The 15368-nt window shown below is 36.4% G+C and overlaps 1 protein-coding gene and 1 pseudogene across 2 annotated transcripts in view; both read left to right on the top strand.

Annotated features, from left to right (window-relative positions):
- The window catches only part of Pde4dip (phosphodiesterase 4D interacting protein), a 217112-nt gene that overhangs the window by 4735 nt on the left and 197009 nt on the right, over positions 1–15368 (top strand). The window lies entirely within an intron of this gene.
- LOC114105350 (U2 spliceosomal RNA) lies at positions 13373–13472 on the top strand (annotated as a pseudogene).

Below are 15368 nucleotides of genomic sequence, written 5' to 3'. Positions count from 1 at the left end.
TTATTTATCTTCTATTTTGTTTAAGTATTTAAAGAAGTAAAGTACTCGAAAACAAATTCTGAAGTTTCAAAATGGAAAATGAATTTTAAATACTTATGATCCCATTGTCTATTGGTGATACTGTCACTGGATAAATGAATAAATGAAAATAAACATTCTCATACCTCCAAATTTATATATTTTTAAGTGTACAGCATTAAATGCATCCATGTTATTTTGCTTAGAGTATTTTCATCTTACACACTGAAACTTTGTATCTATTAAAAAATGTTTCCTCTCCCCCTTCCCTCAAGCCCCTGACAATCACTGTTCCATTTTTGTCTTTGAATTTGACTATATAGGGTACTTCATATAAATGGAATCGTTCAATATCTGTCCTTTTTGTGTCTGGACTATCTGGTTTACTTCATTTAGCATAATGTCTTTCAATCAATTTTCAAGTCAATCCATCTTATAGACAGATCAGAATTATATTCTATTTTTTAAGGCTGAATAATACTCCAGTGTATGTATATATTGTATTTTGTTTATCTATTCATTGCTGATGGACTTTTGTATTGTTTCCATCTTTTGGCTACTGTGAACAAATGCTGCTATGAACATGGGTGTACAAATATCTGAGTCCTGTTTTTAATCCTTTTGTAAGGGTGTATGACCAGAATTGAAACTTCTGGATCACATGGTAATTCTATGTTCAATATTTTTTAGTTTTTTTTTTCCCTCCTTGTTTGAGACAGATCTTGCTATGTTTCCCTGGCTGGTCTCAAACTCATGGGCTCAAGTGATCTTCTCTGCTCAGGCTCCAGAGTGGCTGGGACTATGGGTGTATGTTTAATTTTCCTGAGGAATTGTTATCTTACTTTCCACAGTGGCTGTACATTCCCACCAATGATGCAAATCCAGTTTCTTTCTGCCATCACCAACAGTTTTTATTTTCAGTATTTTTTGTTTGTTTGTTTGTTTTAGTTGTTGCTTTTGGTAATAGCCATCCTACTGGGTATAAAGTAGAATCTCTGATTTTGATTTGCCTTTCCCTACAGATTAGTGCTATGAGAAATATTTTTAAAGTTTCATATTTATTCCCATATTTAACCTTTCCAATGTTTTTCATTAGTTTGTTTAGATCTCAATTCCATCTTGTATCATATGCCTTTTGTCTGAAAGAATTCCTTTGGTATTTCTTATTCATTCTGCAGATATGCTGGTGGGGGAATTCTTTCAGCTTTTGTTTGAGAAAAGTCTGATAAAATCTTTCTTTCACCTTCATATTTGAAAGATATTTTTGCTAGTTATTAGGACTGACTATACAATGCCTTTTATTTGTATCATGGGATCCAATGCAAAATAAAAATGTGGCATCTTCTTGTGGTGCAAACTTTATTAAGAATTTTAAACCATCAACAGCAGAACATTAAACTAAGCACCATCCTTCTAAGCACAGGACCTTGCGTGTACAAGTTGCACATTCATGAATCCTACTTTTGCTGGTGATAGAATTCTAGTTGACCCCTCTTCCCCCTTTTTTTCTTTCATTACTTCAAATGTACTGCTTTGTTGTCTTATAGGCTGCTATTTTTTTAAAATGAGAATTCTGTTCTCATTCTTGTCTTCATTCCTCTTTATGAGATAGGATAGGTCTTTTTTTCTTCTCCTGAATGCTTTTAAGATTTTATTACTGGTCTTTATTAACTTAATTGCAAGTTGTCTTGGTGTAGCTATTTTCATGTTTCTTGTGCTTTGGGTTTGCTCAGCTTATTGGATCTCTGTGTTTATAGTTTTCATTATAGTTGGAAAATTTTTAGCATTATTTCTTTAGAAAATTTTGTTGCCCCTTCTAACTCCTTTCCTTTGAGGACTTCAGTAACACGTATACTATATCACTTGAATTTTTCCCACAGACCACTGATCTTTTTTTCCCCTCCTTGTTTTATTTTGGATTATTTCTACTATGTATTCAAGTCTACTGACTTTTTTTTTTTTTTTTTTTTATCTAAGCATCTAATCTGCTCTTAATCCCCATTCAGTGTATTTTTCACCTCAGGTATCTTTTTTCATCTCTAGAAGTTTTTAACTTCCATGTATTTTTATTTATCTTGATTGATCTTTATTCTACCTTCTTGAAAATATGAAATGCTACAATAACTTCCAATTCTACTTCTGTGTCAGTTTATGTGTCTAGTGGTTGATTGCTCACTTCATTTTGAGTAGTTTTCCAGATTCTTGGTGTGCCTGGTAATATTTGATTAGATACCACATATTAGGCATTTTACCATTAGGTTCTAGATAATGTCACATTCCTATAAATATTCTTGAACTTTATTCAGTTAAGTTAGTTGGAAACTAATTTTGGGTCTTGTTTTTAAGCTTTATTAGATGGATTCAAAGCAGCATTTCATACAGGGTTAATTTTTCCTACTATCTGGGTGAAATTCTTCTGAGCACTGTACCCAATATTCCAGGAATTAAGACTTTTCTGACTTTAATGGATGGGGAGAAAACTATTTCTAGCCTTGTGTGAGCCAAGAGGATTGTTCCCTCTGAATTGCTCCTACAGGTCTTAACCCAACCTGAGTGGTTTCCTCACATAAATGTGCTGACCAGTACTCAGCTAAATGCTCAGTGGGACCCCTTGCAAATCTCTGGAATTTTCTCTTCTTTCTTTTACTTTGCCCTATGAACTCCAGCTCCCCGAGCCTTTTCAAATCCTATCATGAGTACCACAACTTAGACTGCCACATTCTGTCTGGATTCCATCTCCTGCCACTATGGCCTGCTAACTCTCTTCCAGATAGTAAGATAGGGCACTTGTGTGACCTACCTTGTTTGTCTTTTCTCTGGGATTACTGTCCTATGAAGCCTGATGTTCAGTGTCTGAAAATGATAGTTTCATATATTTTGACCAATTTTTAGTCATTTCTCTAGGGGGATTAAATATCAACACTGTTATTGCATACTATTCAGAGGTAGAAGTATATTTCTAGCCATGTTGTAAATTGAGTAGTTTTCAACTCTCTTTACATATTGGAATCATTTAGGAGAGGTTTGTGAAAAAAAAATTGATGTACAGACTCTACTCTAGACAATTGAATCAGATTCTTTCAGATTGAGGTCTCAGTATCAGTACTCATTAAAAGCACTTGAAGTATCTCGTTAAAACAAATAACAGAACTTCTGTATAAAAGAAACGGTTGCATTTCTAAACAGTTCTTAGAAACTTTCGTATTCCTTCACTGCAACCAAGACACAGAGATGGCTGGCTTGGATGCTTTATTTATTTATTTATTGTTTGTTTGTTTATTTTTCTAAGCACTGTGGGACTATAGGAGGCTTTAAAGTGGGGTCTGATGTACTTAGATCTTTGTGAATCATGAGGTTGGTACCTGTGTGGGAGTTGAATTTAAAGGGGAGTGAAGGCATAAGATCATTGGTTGCAAGTGGTTCAGGGCCAGAGGTGATGAGGGTCTGAGCACAGTTAGTTGTAGTGGGGAATGGGAAAGAAGGGATAGATTGGTGAATTTCTGACTTAGAATCAGTGGGCCTTGCTGATAACTTGAGTGTGGGAAATAAGGGAAAGGGTGAAACAAGTATAGTTGGCTTTCTGTATCTTCCAATTCTGTTAATCATGTTTTGAAAATAGTAAAAAAAAAATAAATGAATAAAAATAAAATACACAGCAATAAAAATAATACAAATAAAAACCTATATAGTATTATAATAATTTATTTAGCATTTATATTACATTAGGTATTATAAGTAATCTAGAGATGATTTAAAGTATACAGGATGGGCTGGGGTTGTGGCTTGGAGGTAGAGTGCTTACCTAGCATGCGTGAGGCCCTGGGTTCAATCCTTAGCACCACATAAAGTAAAATAAAGATATTGTGCCCACCTACAACTAAAAAATGAAAATTAAAAAAAAATTATGCAGGAGGCTATGTGTAGATTATATGCAAATATATCACTTTGTGTAAGGGGCTTGAGCATTTTTGAATTCCAGTCTGCAGGGTGTCCTGAAACCAAACTCCTGTGGATAATGAGGGGTTGTTGTATTACTTTCAAGTTTCTAGGTCAGCCATGGCATGATTAGTAATCTCAGTAACTAAGATGCATAATATGGTAGAATAATCAAGTATAAAGGAAATGAGGGAATTAATTCAATTTGGCACATCCATAAGAAAATATCTTTTATAATTGTTTTTCAGCCTCTAAATTTTTCTGAAACGTGGGACAGAGAAGACATTTAAAAGAGAGTCTTTGGGAGCTAGGGTTGTGGCTCAGCGGTAGAGCGATCACCTAGCATGTGCAAGGTGCTACGTTCAACCCTCAGCACCACATAAATAAAATAAAGGTATTGTGTCTAACTACAACCAAAACAAAATATTAAAAAAAAGAGAGTCTTTGAATATGCTGTACTATTTTAAATAGATTTGTCTTTTCAATTCTATTTAACCTAGGTTAATATTAAAATCAATTTGTGTGTGCGCGCGCGCCCGCACGCACATGTGCTGGGGATTGAACCCAGGGCCTTGCACAAACTAGGTAAGCTTTCTACCACTGAGTCACAACCATAGCCCTGTTGATTCTTTCAGTTTGAGAAGCTGACAAAGATTTTTGTCCCATTCTATAGGTTCTTTCTTCATACTGTTGTTTCCTTTACTGTGCAGAAGCTGTTTATTTTGATGTCATCCCATCTATTGATTATTTTCTGAGCTGTAGGAGTCCTGCTGAGGGAGTTGCTGCCTATGCCTATATGTTGGAGTGTTTCCCCTGTGTTCTCATCTAGCAATTGGAATGTTTTGGGACTTATTCTTAGCTGTTTGATCCATTTTGAGTTGGTTTTTGTGTGGGCTGAGACAGGATCTAGTTTCAGTCTTTTACATATGGATAGCTAGTTTTCCCAGCACCGTTTGTTAAAGAGGCTATCTTTTCTCCATTGTATATTTTTGGAAAAATTTTGTTAAGAATCAGATGACTATAGCTGTATGAATTTGTGTCTGTGTTTTATTCTGTTTCACTGGTCTACATGTCTCTTTTTATGCCAGTACCCTGCTGTTTGTTTTACTATGCGAGCCTGTTCTTTTTGAGTCCTCAACTGTTTCTTTTATTCTGTGGATCTCTCTTTCCAGTAAATCTTCTATACAAAATTTCAATATAGCCTGAGTTAGTTCATTCGTCTTCCTTAAAAGTATGTATGGAGTGGCAGGCACAATTCCAGGTGCTAGAGAAGAATGAAGAGTTAAGTTATCAGCTAAAGGCTCACAAGCTTGAGTTTAACAAAGTTGTAGTAGAACTGGTGAAGATATTGACAGGAAACAAGTAAAGAAACATTCAAATAAATTGACTTCTGATATTAATAAATTTTATGAAGAAAGTAAAATAGAATTGTTAGAGAGAGGCTGACACAGGTGATGACAGAATCCCAAGATTTCTAAGTTAGGAATTAACTTGATATGATTGAGGAACAGACAGAAGGCCAGTGTAGCTGGACCATGATAAAGGAGTGTGGCAGGAGATGAGAGGGAAGAGATGGACATGAGCTAGGTTATATGAGATCTTTCAGGTGATAAGAAGCTGATTTTATTGTAAGGATACTAGCAAGCTAGTGAAGACTTGAAGCAGGAGCATATGATATGGAAAATGTTATAAAATGTCATGCTACTGTTGGACAATAGACTTTCAGAGGTCAAGAATGGAAGCCAGGGAGGTGGCTTTGAAGGTTGCTGCAGAAAGTAGCACAGATATGAAATAATGGTGACAGGCATTGTGGTGGTAGCAGTGAAGCTGGTAAGAACAGAACAGATTCAAAATATATTTTGAAGGTAGAGTCAATAGGATTTGCTGGTGGATTGAATGAGGGGAATGAAGTAAAAAGAGGAAGTCCACAGAATTTTTTCAAAAGAGCAACTTTCCCCTTTATCCATAGTAATTAATTCAGGGATGGGGACTGGACTGTTAGTTCAAACAGGTTTATTCAGGAGCCTCCTGGAAGAGAGCTTTGCTTCTAATGGATGTGAACCTGGGCAGAAGGTAGGTCTGGGCCTCTTGGTAAGTAATTTGATATTTTGCAGATTTTGAAAACAAAACCAACACAGAAAATATTTGAGGGGTGAAGAGAGACAACTCCATTGTTAGCTGTACTTGGAACATCTGGTTGAGATTTTTTTTTGTCTAACCCTAGTTTAGGTTTTATCTCCAGTCATTATAGGGGTGCTTAGATGATGAATCAAAGAGATGCAGATCAGTGTAATGGAGAGGACCCTGGATAATATAAAAAATAACTCCACAGAAGGTTGCATATGGTTGTTAAACAGTGATGGTGTTTGTATGGTGCAAGGAGGGCAGCAGACATGTGCATCTACCCAGTCTTTTTTTTTTTTTAATTGTAGTTGTAGGTGGACAGTATGCCTTTATTTTGTTAATTTTATGTGGTGCTGAGGATCAAACATGCCTCACACATGCTAGGCAGGTGCTCTGCCACAGAGCTATGACCCCAATCCGTCCTCTGTGTCTTATTTGCTAGAGAAGCCTCATAAATACTGATGATTCATACTGGCTTTCACAGGAGTTCCAAACAGAATTATATAATGATTTTATATTGTGATTCCTGACATCCCATGGTAACAGCATTATCATTTATCACCATTAGTACATTTATAATTTGCATTATTAATAATATTTATTGATGGACTAGGGATATAGCTCAGTGGTACAGGGCTTGCCAGACATGTGTGAGACCCTGAGTTTGATCTCCAGCACTGCAAAAAAATTTATTGAGCATATGCTACATATGAGGCCTTATCTTAAGCACTTTACAAAACCTCATTTAATTCCTAACTATAATTTTGTGAGAAAGATGTTATTATTATCCCCAATTATATGGAAAAGTTAAGTAATTTGACGAAGTCTTACAGCTATAAAATGGTAGAGGTCATGCTTAATTTCCTGGTGCTAAATTTCTGTTTCATGTAACTGTTTTTTATCCATCTTGCATGTTTTTAAAATGTTTCCTTGCAGTGATGCTGAGTATTTGCTTTCCCTTAAAAATAAATTAATTTGAGTTATCTCTCTCCTTTTCTTTGTTAGCATGGCTAAGGGTCTGTCAATTTTATTTATGTTTTCAAAGAACCAACTTTTAGTTTTGTCAATTTTTTCAGTTGTTTCTTTTGTTTTGATTTCATCTCTAATTTTTTCTTGCCTTCTACTGCTTTTGCTGACGATTTGTTCTTCTTTTTCTAGGCTTTGAGATGTAGTGTGAGGTCATTAATTTGTTGACTTTTTCTTCTTTTAAGGAATGAACTCCATGCAATGAATTTTCCTCTTAGTATTGCTTTCATAGTGTCCCAGAGATTTCGATATGTTATGTCTGTGTTCTCATTTACCTCTAAGAATTTTTTAATCTCCTCCTTGATGTCTTCTGTAAGCCATTGTTCATTCAGTAACATATTGTTCAGTCTCCATGTGATGCAGAATTTTTTTATTCTTTATTTTGTCGTTGATTTCCAATTTCATTCAGTTATGACTTGATAAAATGCATGGTAGTATCTCTACTCCTTTGTATTTGCTAAGAGTTGCCCTATGGCATAGTATAAAAGTACATGTATGAAGAAGACTTGAATTGGGTGTCAACATACCTTATATACAAACAGAGATATGAAAAATTATGGTATATATATATTAAGAATTGTAATGCAAAAAAAGTACATGTATAATGGCATAAGTTGACGTGAACATACTTTATATACTGAGATACAAAAAATTGTGCTCTATATGTGTAATAAGGATTGTAATGCATTCCACTTTTGTTGTGTATTTAAAAAATAATAAAATCAATAAAAAACAAAAATAAAAATAAATAAAAATAAAAATAAATTAAAACAAAACTATAAATGAATCAAAACAAACTATAAGACTCTGCTTGAACTTAGATAAAAACAGTCTGGTCTCCAAATTAGCATAAGTGTGAAAATGTCATCTGTTTGAAAATAATAAACTGCACTATTAAAATCTGACCTTGTGAGGACTTGCTTTCTAATTTATATGGTAAAACCCTTGAAGGTGAGCACAGAGAAATAAATAACCTGTTTAAAACAAAAGGAAATGTACCTGGACATGACCAAGAATCTATCAAAAGAGTATCAGAGAGCTTCACATTCAGGTTAATAAAAATGGGTGAACTGCACATTTCCAAGGAGAATCTGGAACACTATTCAAATAACAAAGACTTAAAGCAAGCTGGGCTCACTGCCCAGAATAATAGGCACATGCATTCACAGAATTTTGTCCACCATTATATGCTCACCCACCCCCACATCTAACCTCATAACTCTATCAAGAAATAAGTGAAACCAGTGCAAGAGATGTTGATGTGAGAAAGTGACCCAAGTGAATAAACAGAAACAATACCATATTTTAGCATTTAAAAATCTCCATAATAGTCCACTCTGTAACACTTTTTGGCTATGTAAATCTTTACTTTGAAATCTCCAGCTAAATATTGTAACCAAAAAGTGCAACTTTCTTGTAACTTAAAAAATATTTTTATTAGTTGTTGATGAATTTTTAAAAATTTTATTTATTGGTATGTGGTGCTGAGAATCGCACCCAGTGCCTCACACATGCTAGGCAAGCGCTCTACCACTGAACCATAATCCCAGCCCCCATTTTATTGTAATTTTAACAAGAAAGGTTTTCATGAATTGCACATATCTTCTAAGGAAAAAATATTCTTGGTAGTAATTAAAGCATTTTCTGGAGAGAAATACATGAGGAATATACTCTACAAGATGATCTTTGGAAGGTGCTATTTATTATTCCCTTTATTTCACCATAAATCTAATTTTCTGTTGTGCAGCCTTAAGTAACTGCTCTGACTTCTTTGTTCTTCTTTATTTTACAGTGAATAATAGCTTCTTTGTGAATAAGAGGACTGAGTTTCAAACTCTATGGTGTGACTTTAGATAAAGGGAAATATTAGTTATTATTAGTTACATGTTATATTAGTTATTATTGCTATCACTACATAGCAGATCAGCCCAAAATGTTGTGGTTGAAAACTACACATATTTAGTATTTTATTATGTTTGTCAGGTTTGTGTTGCTGTGACCAAAATACTGATGAGAACAACTTAGAGAAGGAAAAGTTTATTTTGGCTCACAGTTTCAGAGTTTCAGTTCATGGTTGGTTGAGTCCATTGCTCTGGGCCTAAGGTGAGGCTGGCATATCATAGCAGAAGGGCATGGCAGAGAGAAGCTGCACCAGACATGGTGACTGAGAAGCAGAGGGAAGAAGGGGAAGTTGGCCACAGGGAAGATGAACCCTTCCACAGCATGCCTCTAATGACCCACCTTTTCCAGTCTTACCCCACCTACCTACAGTTACAACCATTTAGTTCATTCCAACTAGGATGGTTTGATTAGGTTACAGATCTCGTGATCCAATCATTTTGCCTCCGAATATTCCTTCATTAACACAGGAGCTTTTGGGGGACTTCATATCTAAACCATAACATTATGCTCAAAGATTATAAAGTTCAGGAATCTGGGAGCAACTTAGCAGGGTACCATTAGCTGAGGGTCTCTTATTCTCTTGTAAGGTTATAGTCAAGCAGTTGTCTAGGGGTGCAGTCATCTTAAGACTTGACAGGGACTGACAGATCCACTTCCAGGCTCTCTGCCATGGTTGTTGGCAGACATTATTTCCTTGGAGGCTGTTGGAATGAGTTCCTGTGTACACCATAGGTAGGTTTACAATATGGTAGCTTACCTCTCCTCCTAATTGATGGAAGCCACAATTAAAATAACCCAGTCTTGAAGGGGACATCCCATTTCTTCTATCTTATTGTTTTCACTAGAAGTTAATCATTAGGTCCATCCCAAACTCCAGGGAGAGGTATTTAAACAAGTCTTTGATTACCAAAGATCATTGGGAGCCATTTTAGAGACAGCCAACCATTTCCTGAGCTCCTGGAAAGTAGAGGAGCAATAGGAGTCATTCCTCTTTTCTTTTGGATGGAGGCTAGTACAATCAAGCACAAAATGCATAGGGAGGGTAACCAGAGCTGAGGCTGAAGACTATAACAAGCCATGTAAGCTTCCTTTCAGTATGTTGGCCTGTATCCTCAGAACAATAACAATCTCAAGCTCGACTTTTGGGTGTCTTACTTCCCTCCATGTCACAGGTAGAGTTCAAAGTCAAAGAGGACCAGAGGTTAGGCTCAATCCTTGAAAATTATTTGAGCTAAAGAATTAGTGTTTTACTGTCAATCTGAATTGGCCGCTGAGCTATATACATACTTCAGTAAAAGAAAACTGGAAGCAGAGGCCAAGATATAGTCAAGAACCTGGCCCATTGTTCATCTCTCCAGGTTGAGGTTCAAAGCTATAACACCAGTGTTCTACCCAGAAGGTCAGTTAACAAATGGCACAAACAACATGAGACCAGAGGAATGGCTGGCTTGCAAGACAGATATAGGCAGAAAGGCGGGAAGATAGGCCCAGGCTATCCCACCATTGGAAACTAGATAAGTTATCTGAAGGAAAATGCAAATGCCTCATGCCTCCAGGGGCCTGACAGGTAGCATAAATCAATGAGGCAGGTTAGGTGTAAGAACAGAGAGAATAGTGTCTGTGACTGTAACTATCTGGAGCACTTGGGGCCCAACACACACAGAAAATCCCTGAGGCCCCACCACATCTGTAAAATAGATTCTACCAGCAGGGGGCACCTGTAGATGGTTTTCATTGTCATAAAGTAGTTGTGGGTGAGCCGCTATTACCAGTAGAGGCTCTGGATTGAAGTTTCCTAAGTAGCTTAAATTCACTGCAGCCTGCATAGAAGATGAAGGGTGGCTACTTTGATTTCCAGATCTGACTTCAGACTATTTGACAGGAAGACTAGAAGTGACAGATTTGATTTTTGAGGTGAGCAGGAAGGTACCTCTCTCCAAGTTGGGGCTAAAGATTTTCTTGAAAAGACAGGCTTTTTAAAAAATTGCATTTAGTTAAATTAGTAGCAAGTCATGAGGTAACCCATATTTCCCCCCTCTCCTGTCATCTTCCCTTCTTGTCCTTTTCTGCCATCTCCCCAATGTTCTAGTTACCACAGAAACTTGCCCTTGAGACTTGAAACTATTTAGGTTGGAAGAGCTGGTGTTGGCTCAGATAGCTGTTTTTACCTTGTGGTGTCTCAAAGATGCGCTGATGTGTGACAGTTCACAATATACAGACAGAGCTGTTGCTAACATTTGGTCAGCAGAATATAGTACTAGAGAGACCATAAGGTTGCCTCTTGGCACACCACCTGGGGATGAAAATCCAGGTCCCTGACAAAGGTGAACACAGTAAGGCATTCACTCCCAGGATGATATAGATACAGGGTCAGATCCTGTCTTTATTTAAAAATTGCATTCAGGAGCCAGCATGGTGGCAGGCTTCTGTAATTCCAGCAACCCCGGAGGCAGAGGCAGGACAATTTCAAGTTCAACTAGCTTGGGCAACTTAGCAAGACCCTGTCTCAAAATAAAAAACTAAAAGGGCTAAGGTTATAGCTTAGTAGTAGAGTGCTCCTGAGTTCAATCCCTAGTGCCAAAAAAAATTGTGTTTACATATTTTTGCATTAATTTTGTTTCCAAAACTATTGTATTAAAAATTCACTTCTCTTAATTACTGAGTTTTGGGCATCCCTTGTGTTTTGCATCTCAGGTGTGCATTGCTCCTTTCATCCTAGTTCCAGCCCTGAACATCTTCACAATTGAATCACAAAGTTGAACCAGCCAGGCACGGTGGCACAGGCCTATAATCCCAGTGGTTTAGGAGGCTGAGGCAGGAGGATCCCGAGTTCAAAGCCAGTCTCCCACAAAAGCAAGGTGCTAAGCAACTCAGTGAGACCCTGTCTCTAAATAAAATACAAAATAGGGCTGGGGATGTGACACAGTAGTTGAATGCCCCTGAGTTTAAACCCCAGTACCCCTTGTCCAAAAAAAAAAAAGTTGAACCAGTTGATTTGGTCCATTAGCATCAGGACCTTTTGGCCTTGATTTTTCCCTCCATTTTTTCTCCTGAGAATTGATCAACACCAACAAATGAGGGATGCAATAATTCTTTTCTATGTGTCACCAACTCTTATTTAGTAAGCTCAAGTATTTCTGTACCTAAAAATGAAATAACTTATCTGATTAAAATATTATTTTAGTTGAAAGGAATTATAGTGGTTAATGTTAGATGTCTTTGTTTTCTTTTGCTAAGCTGGTATGAGTTTGATGAGATTAACTCTTACATCCACTATGCTCACTTGAACTTTGCAAGGATAAAGGACTGTTGTGGTTTGCTCATCTTTTGTATAGAATTGCCAGATATTTGATACTGAACTCAGTATTTTGGCTTCTTGTATGCTAAAATGAAAATGAAAACAAAAGTGAATACACAATGTGACATTTTTCTCATTAAAATTTTCTCCTGATTGCATAAGGCTTTTTGAGACTGTTTCTTGATAACACTTGCCAGCTGGAAGAAAGGACAAAACAGCTGTTTAAACTGTGAAGAAATTGGCTTCCAGTAGTTGTAAGTGTGAAAGAGGGAATTTGTCTTTGTTGTTTATTTTGCCTTTGTCCTGGGAGTGATTATTTTGATGAACCCTCTTGGTTGTGCAGATGTGAGCCAAGTATCAATGGCGAGAGGGGGTAGCTCCTCATACTGACTGGTGAAGTAATGCACTATAGACACTTCGGATTATGATGTAAAATATTCTGTTTAATAGTGACAAAAGGTGAACTGGGAGGAGTGGTCAAAATCAATTATTTAATAATTTTAATTATTCTTAGGAGATACACACTGAATTCATTAGGGGTGAAGACTATGCATCTTACTTTCAAATGGCTCGTCGAAATAATAGCAGTGCCAGCATGGTGGTGCACACCTGTAATTCCAAGGACTGCAGAGGCTGAGGCAGGAGAATAACAAATTCAAGGTCAGCCTGGGCAACTTAATGAGACTCTGTCTCAAAATAAAAAATAGAAAGGGCTGGGAATGTAGCTCAGTGGTATAGTGCCCCTGGGTTCAATCTCCAGTACTGCAATAAGTAAATAAATGAATAAATAAAAACAGTAGCAATAATTGTATGAGTGTATGCTTGTGTGTGTATGGAGAGAGGATGAAAACAAATGTAGCAAAATATTAATAATTGATGAATCAAGTGAAGGATTTATAAGACTTCTTGGTACTATTTTTGCAACTTTTTTTTATTATTTTTAATTTTTTATTGTTGGTTGTTCAAAACATTACATAGTTCTTGATATATCATATTTCACACTTTGATTCAAGTGGGTTATGAACTCCCATTTTTACCCCATATACAGATTGCAGAATCACATCAGTTACACATCCATGGCCTTTTGGCTAAGATCAAGTGTAGTATCTGTTCTTATCAGTTTAATATATAAAGCAACTTTTCTTTTTTAAACTTTTTAAAAATTCATAATGGAGAGTATTAAAAAACAATGATACATTTTATATATATGTATTCATCTATCTATCTATCCATCCATCTATCCTCAGGGAAAAGCTAGTAGATATCATGATACAAGAAGCAAAGGCAAGGACTTTGTATGTCTGGCTTGTCCTCAGCAACATGTTTTTCTAATTGAAAATCCAATCTGAGATTTAAACTAGGATCATGCTCTCCATTTAGTTATCATTCTGATGGATTTTTAAGCCAGAATTGACTGATCGATATACACTCCTCGAACCTGACTGAAAACTGCTTACTCCATCCTAGAAAATGACTCAGGTTTTAGTGATGGTGTGGGTTGTTAAGAATGTTTGGAAGCTACTTACAAATTTATTATAGTATTGTTTCTGGTTCCATAAACTTATTTATTGACCCTAACATCAATCTTTTCGAATTTTAAGGCCTGATGTCTGTGTTCAAAGAAAGGAGAATTATTCAAATAATTCACATAAGTCTTTCCTCACTATTCAACCCCCTTCTGTGAAATTTACATATCACATTTCTTGGATGATTTCCCCTCCCCCAACATCAAATACTCATAAATAGTGGGTGTTGAAAGGATGAGGGGGATTGTGTGAGTAAATTGCCACCAGCTGTCTGAAGGCTTGGTCATAATTTCTTCCTTGAGGTTTTGTTACAGCTGACAGGGTATAACCAATGAAAGAGATGAGTCTGAAAACACACACACGCACGCACGCACGCACGCACATACACACACACACAAGACAGTTGGGAGATAAAGGGAGGAAATGCCCACTTTTTTGGTCTCTAGGACTCTTGCCAGCAAGTGGGGGAACCACTTATTCAACTTCCTTGTAAGAACTTTAGTCTCATGATAAATCAGGAAGCTGAAAAATGGAAAATCTGGGTCATTGGCCTAGACCTGGAGAGCAATTTGGAGCAGAACTGAAATTAAAATTCACAACTACTATACAGGGTTGGAATCCTGCCTGGCATGCAAATATTAAGGAAAAATACCTGATTTATAGAATGTTTAAAATGTGCTGGGTACTGAATTAAACACTTTTAGTGTATTATCGCATTTTGTTTTCACAGTGACCCTATGGAGTGGTCATTATCATCAAGCTTATTTTACAAATGAGAAATCTAAAGCACAGAGTTCTAGTAACTTGACCAACATCACAGGGCTGAAAATTGACCACAGAGCCAGTAATCTTAGCAACTTGTATAGTCTGCCAGTGCCATTGGCTACACGGCACTGTCCTTTCAGATGAATGGTACCTAAGGCAATCACCCAAGGGAGGCTGTGAACATTTTTTTCTTCCAGTGAAAATTGAAACATTTTTTTCAACAGTACTTTTTAAAAATTGATTTTTAAATTGTTAGTTGACAATTATTGCATCAATTTATGAGATACAATGTGATATTTTGATATATGTACACATTATGGGATGATTAAAACAAACTAATACGTTTTTAATGAAAGTACTGAATTTTACAATTTTAGTATCCTACCTGAATGCTGCCTACTCAATGAAAATTTCTCTAGTCAAATTTAATTTTGTGCTCTCTCCTTCATGTTCTATTCTCTGTGCTTTATACAAACTGATTTGTGTTATGTTTGATGAATACTTGCCTTGAGTTCTACATGAAGTTTTAAATGTGTAGTACAATGTCTAGCAAGAGCTTTGTGTTTGCTGAACTAAGGCTGAATCAAATAAACTTAGGTAACCAGATTGTCCTGGAGTTTTGTCATCTTTTGGGAATAAAATTAAGACCCATCAGTATTAGCTACCAGATTAAAGTCCCTTATAAACCTCCTGCTTGCCTACCATAAGTATTTATGCTTAACCTAAGGGTTGTTTTCCATTCTTTCATAAACTTTTCCTGCTCTGATCTCTGT

This window comes from Marmota flaviventris, chromosome 10 (assembly GCF_047511675.1).
Source record: "Marmota flaviventris isolate mMarFla1 chromosome 10, mMarFla1.hap1, whole genome shotgun sequence".
NCBI classification, from domain to species: domain Eukaryota; kingdom Metazoa; phylum Chordata; class Mammalia; order Rodentia; family Sciuridae; genus Marmota; species Marmota flaviventris.
Note: the sequence above shows the minus strand (reverse complement) of the source record. Positions and strands in the feature narration are given on the sequence as shown.